The sequence below is a fragment of the Loxodonta africana genome, chromosome 2 (genome assembly GCF_030014295.1).
Source record: "Loxodonta africana isolate mLoxAfr1 chromosome 2, mLoxAfr1.hap2, whole genome shotgun sequence".
Taxonomy (NCBI): Eukaryota; Metazoa; Chordata; class Mammalia; order Proboscidea; family Elephantidae; genus Loxodonta; species Loxodonta africana.
This window is the reverse complement of record NC_087343.1, coordinates 202,600,040-202,606,039: the sequence shown is the minus strand read 5'-3', so window position 1 is coordinate 202,606,039 and position 6,000 is coordinate 202,600,040.

Here is a 6,000-nt window from a genome sequence, read left to right as displayed (position 1 = left end):
CAGTTATAATCTTCTTTATCTCTGTTGGATAAATCGTAATGTCAGAAATTTCAATTCTTAATTTGGTTATTTGCCGCTTCTGTTTTTTTTCCTTTTGTCAATCTAACCAGTCATTTGTCTATTTTATTGGTCCTTTCAAAGAACCAACTTCTGGTTTTGTTAATTCTTTCAATTGTTTTTCTATTTTCAATTTTGTTTATTTCTGCCCTAATCTTTATTATTTCTTTCTGTTTTTTTTTTTTTTTCCTGGTAGATTTTGGCTTGTTTTGCTCTTCCTTTTCTATTTGTTAAAGTTGTCAGTTGAAGTTAATGATTTTACATCTTTCTTCTTTTTTATTGTAGGCAATTATTGCTATAAATTTCCCACTAACCACTGCTTTTACTGTGTCCCAAAAGTTTTAATATGTTGTGTTTTCATTTTCATTTGATTCTAGGAATTTTTTTATTTCACTTTTAATTTTTCCTAGGGTCAATAGTTTTTTAGTAGTGTATTATTTAGTTTCCATGTACACCTATACCCCACTTACTGAAATGGTTAGGTTCCAACAACCAGGTTGGTACATGAAAATCGGCATTATACAAAAATGGAAGAAGACCACATCATCTCACAAAATGGAGGATGACTGCATCATTACAAAACTGCCAAATTACATCATTACATAACTGCCACATCACTGAGAATCATGGCCCAGCCAAGCTGGTGCATAACCATCACAGTCAGCATTATTCTCACCTCACACCTGGGTATTCCTTACTGCCTGAAATACCTTGTTAATGCACAAAATAATCTGATGGTAGATTTTCACTATTTGTTGTAAATGTGAAATGTTGGATAATGACATAGTTAATAAGTGAGAAGTAGGTGTATTTATTTATTTTTCCTTATTTATCCTGTTGTTGATTTCTGACTTCATACCATTACGGTCAGAGAAGATGCTTTGTATGCTTTCAATATTTTTGAATTTGTTGAGATTTGTTTTGTGTCTTGGCATATGGTCTATTCTAGAAAATGATCCATGTCCACTGAAGAAGAATGTGTACTATTCTGATGTGGGGTGGAGTGTTCTATATTTGTCCATTAGGTCCACTTTTATTTAAGTTCTTAGTGTCCTTAGTGATTTTCTTTTTAGATGTTTCCTCTATCATTGAAAGACGTGTGTTGAAATCCCCTACTATTATTGTGGAGTTGTCTATTTCTCTTTTCATATTAATCAGTATTTGTTTCATGTATCTGGATATGTTGCAGCTAGGTGCATATGTTTTTATAATTGTTTTGTCTTCATGATGAATTGACCCTTTTATTATTATGTAATGTCCTTCTTTAACTCTTGTAATAGATTTTGATTTAAAAATCTATTTTATCTGGCCACTCCTGCTCTTTTTTGCTTACTGGTTGCCTGGACCATTTATCTTCATGCTTTTATTTTCAGTCCATTTATGTCCTTATATCTAAGGTGTGTTTCCTATACACAGCAAAAGGGTGGATCATGTTTTTTTTATACATTCTACCACTCTCTGTCTTTTGCCTAGAGAGTTTAGACCTTTTACATTCAAGGTTATTACTGAAAACAACTTGCCTACCTCACTTATTTTGCTATTTGGTTTTTGAGTGTTTCATATCTTTTTTTTTTTTTAATCTGATTTTTCTGTTTTTGTTTGTATTTGGGTGCTTTCTTGTGATGAGCCTTTTGTTATCTTCCTTCTTGTCTTCTGAATGTTTCTTCTTGGTGATTTCATATGGTTACCACATATGTTACATTATACAACTTACATTTACAACAATGTCTATTTAACATATGAACATGGTCAACATAAAACTTTATCATAATAAACCTATTTCTGATGTGCTTCTCCCTCCTCTATTTGTCTTGGTATGTCTCCAATAATATCAATATACAACCTATATTTGATAAGTTTACTTTGCACTTATTACTTAATGCTTTTGCCTTTCCACATAGGGTACTCCCTTGAGTGATACTTGCTAAGCTAGTCTGGTGGTGTTAATTTCCCATAATTTCTGTTTGTTTGGGAGTGTCTTGATTTCCCTCTTGTTTTTGAATGACAACTTTACTGGGTGAAGAATTCTTGGTTGGCAATTGTTTTGATTCAGTATTTTATATTTGTCGCTCCATTGTCTTTTGGGGAGAAATCTGCAGTAATTCTTATGAATGATTCTTGGTATGTTATATTATGTTTTTCTCTTGCTACTTTCATGATTTTCTCCTTGTCTTTAGTTTTCAAGAATTTTATTAGGATATGTCATAGAGTTGATCTTTTTGTCTCTCCCGAATGGGGTTCATGTAGCTTCCTGTATTTGCAGGCTTGGTTCCCTGTTCGGGCCTGGGAAATATCTCTGATTATCTCATGGAAATTGTTTCTGTGCCTTTATTGTTAGTTTTTTTTTTTTTTTTTTTTTTTTGTTGTCATGGTGCTCTGGGATTCCAATAATTCTGGTGTTAGGTTTCTGAATTGAATCCCAGTTTTTCTTTTGGGTTTGTTTGTTTCTCTGTTTTTTTCTCTTGTTTCTCTTAAGACTTGAAAAGTTCAGTTATTTTGTCTTCTAGTTCACTTATCCTATCTTCTGTCTGTTCAACTCTATTATTGAGGGTTTTTTTTTTTTTTTTTCCTCTTTTTCTAGTTCAGATGTTTTATTCTTTGGTTCCAGTAGTTCTCTTTGTTTTTTGTTTGTTTGTTTTTTAGTGTTTCCAATTTCTTTGTTAAGTCTCTCATTTTTTTCCTCCATTTTTTTCCTGATCTACAGTAGTTTGTTACATGTGTGCTTTTTGCTTTCTTTAAACATATTTAGCACCATAGTCTGAAAATGATAAATTCTTTGAATTATTTGGGCTTCCATAGGAGATTTCCTGTTCTTCATCTTTGCTTTTGATTGTCCCTTCGCTTGTGATTTTGGGAGTTTTACTGTCTTTTATTGAACTTGGGCCACTTTGTTATGTTTTTTTATTTTGTTTCAAATTTTGTATACTGTTTGTAGTGGGAAAATTTCCTGACTGGGTGCCCTGTTGGTGTAATGGCCAAGCCCCTGTCTGCCAACTGAAAAACCAGAGCCCACAGCCACCAGAAGCTCCACAGGAAAAAGATGAAGCAGACCACCTCTGCGAAGATTCACAGCCCTAGTAACCCCGTGGGGAAGCTCACCTCAGCCCTGCTGGTTTGCTGTAAGTCAGAACGACCCTGCAGTAGCAGGCTTGGTGTGGTTTCCTGAGGACCACTAGATGGCACTCTTATCCTTAGGTTGTTTTTTTTTTTTTTTTCTTCAGTGCTGATTCAGGACCTCCGTATGCTTGGTCTCTGGAATTTAATATGCATGTGTGGGAGGGAGAGTGATGCTGACATAACTGGTAGTACCCCACTTTCCTGTGGTGATCGTAGGGGGCACCCTATGTCTTTCCCTCATTGACGTCCTTGCACAGGAACTCCCCTCGGTGTCTTGCTATGGTCTCTTTCCTTTGTTCCTGTCAGTCTGAAGTACTCCCCTTGCCCTGATGGTCTTGCAGTTCCTACTGGCCGTAGTGCCTGTCCATCTCCAGCCTCAGCAGGTTTCAACAGCACTCTCACTTCACACCATGGACTTTCTTTGTCCCTCCTAATTGCACAGCCCATGAGCTCCCGTGGAAAATTTACACCACCTTAAAAAAAAAAATCAAGCTAGAGCTTCCTCAGATTAGCTCCTTCTCTGTGTTCCTCAATTGGAGTGTTACCCAGCCCCATCCCAAAATGACTGCTTCTGATGTTAGCTGGTAGGATCTCTCAGCTTCTGTGTCAATTCCATTCATTCCCTCCTCTCTTTGTATATATAGTGAAACCTGTGAGATCTTGAACTCAGTGCGATTGCCTTGTATTTCCAGGTCTTCCAAGTTTTCTGCCTTTGACAGGATGCAGTCTTACCATTTTCCTATTGCTCTCTATTATTGCAAAATAGTTTTCTTCTCTGAAGGTTTCACCTTACATGTTTCCAGCTTTCACAGATTTTAATTTCTGTGTATATATAATACCTACAAAAAGAAAGGAGAGGAAATAAAAATGGCTCAGTACAAAAAATCAACAAAACCCAAAAGTTAACAGTATTGGATAAATGATGGAAAAAAGAAGGCATAAGATATACACACAATAAATAACAAAATGACGGAAGTACTTTCTCATCACTGTGACTATAAATAGACTATGACTATAAATAACTATTACTATAAATAGACTAAATGCTTCAATCAAAAGGCAGACAGAGGTAAATGGATTTTTAAAAACCAAGATCAGACTATGTGTTGTCTACAGGAGCTACATCTTAGACACAAGAACCCAAACAGATTGAAAATGAAAGTGTGTAAAAAATATTTCATGAAAATAGTAACCAAATGATAGCCGGAGTGGTGATTTTAATATTATACAAAATAGTCTTCAAGTCAAAATCTGTTATAAGAGACAAAGAAGGACATTATGTAATAAAAAAGGTCAATTCATCAAGAAGATATAACAATTATAAATATATATGCATCTAACAACAGAGCCCCAAAACATATAAAGCAAAAACTGATGGAATTGAAGGCTTAGACAGCTCTACAATAATAGTTGGTGACTTCAATACACCACCTTCAATAATGGACAAAACATCTAGAAAGAAGAACAAAAAGGAAACAGAAGACCTGAAAGACACTATAAACCAACTAGACCTAAGAGACATATATAGAATACTTGACCCAACAAGAGTACAATATATAGTCTTCTCCAACATACATGGATTGTTTTCCACGATAGACCATACGCTAGGTCCCAAAGCAAGTCTCAAAATTTTTAAGATTGAAATCATGCAAAGCATCTTCTCCAACTGTAATGGTAGAAGGAAAACCTGAAAATACACAAATATATGAAAATTAAGCAATGTACTATTAAACACCCAAAGGTTCAAGAAAGAGATCAAGAGAAAAAGTGGAAAATATTTAAAGATGAATGAAAATGAAAGCTCAACACACAAAACTTATGAGATGCAGCAAAGTCAGTGGTTAGAGGGAAATTCATAGTGGCAAATGCCTATATCAAAAAAGGAAAAATGCCTAAAATCAATATACCAACTCTACAACTTGAGGTACTACAAAAAGGAAAGCAAACCAAGACCAAAGCTACCAAAAGGGGGGAAATAACAAAGATCAGAGCAGCGATAAGTGAAATAGAGAGGAGAAAAACAACTGAGAGAATATATAAAACCACAAGGTTGGCTTTTGAAAAGACAAATAAAATAAATGAACCTTTAGCTAGAACAACAAAGAACAAAAGAGAAAAGATGTAAATATCCAAAATCAGAAATGAAAGTGGGGACATAACAACTTACCCATAAGAAATAAAAAGAATTGTAAAGGAGTAGTATGAATAGTTGTACGCCAACAAGTTAGATAACCTAGACGAAATGCACAAATTTCTAGAAACACAAACTTCCTACATTGAGTCAAGAAGAAATTAAATATGTCAACAAACCCAAACCAAGCAAAGATATTGAATCTGATAAGCAACTCCCCAAAAAGAAAAACACCAGGCCAGATGGCTCAGATGGCTTCACTGGAGAATTGTACAAAACACCTGTAGAAGTGACTCAATCCTTCTTAAAACTGAAAAAAAAAAAATAGAAGCAAAGGAAACACTTCCTAACTCATTCTATTAGGCCAGTATTATGCTGATACCAAATCCAGACAAACACACCACAAAAAAAGGAAGAAAAAAGAAAACTACAGACCAATATAGAATATAGATTCAAATATCCTCAACAAAATACTAGCAAATTGGATCCAAGGGCATATTAAAAGAATTACACACCGTGACTGTCTTAGTCATCTAGTGCTACCATAATGGAAATACCACAAGTGGATGGCTTCAGCAAAGAGAAATTTATTTCCTTGTGGTAAAATAAGCTAAAAGTCCAAATGCAAAACGTCAGCTCCAGGAGAAGTCTCTCTCTCTGTGTCGGCTCTGGAAGAAGGTCCTCGTCCTCAGTCT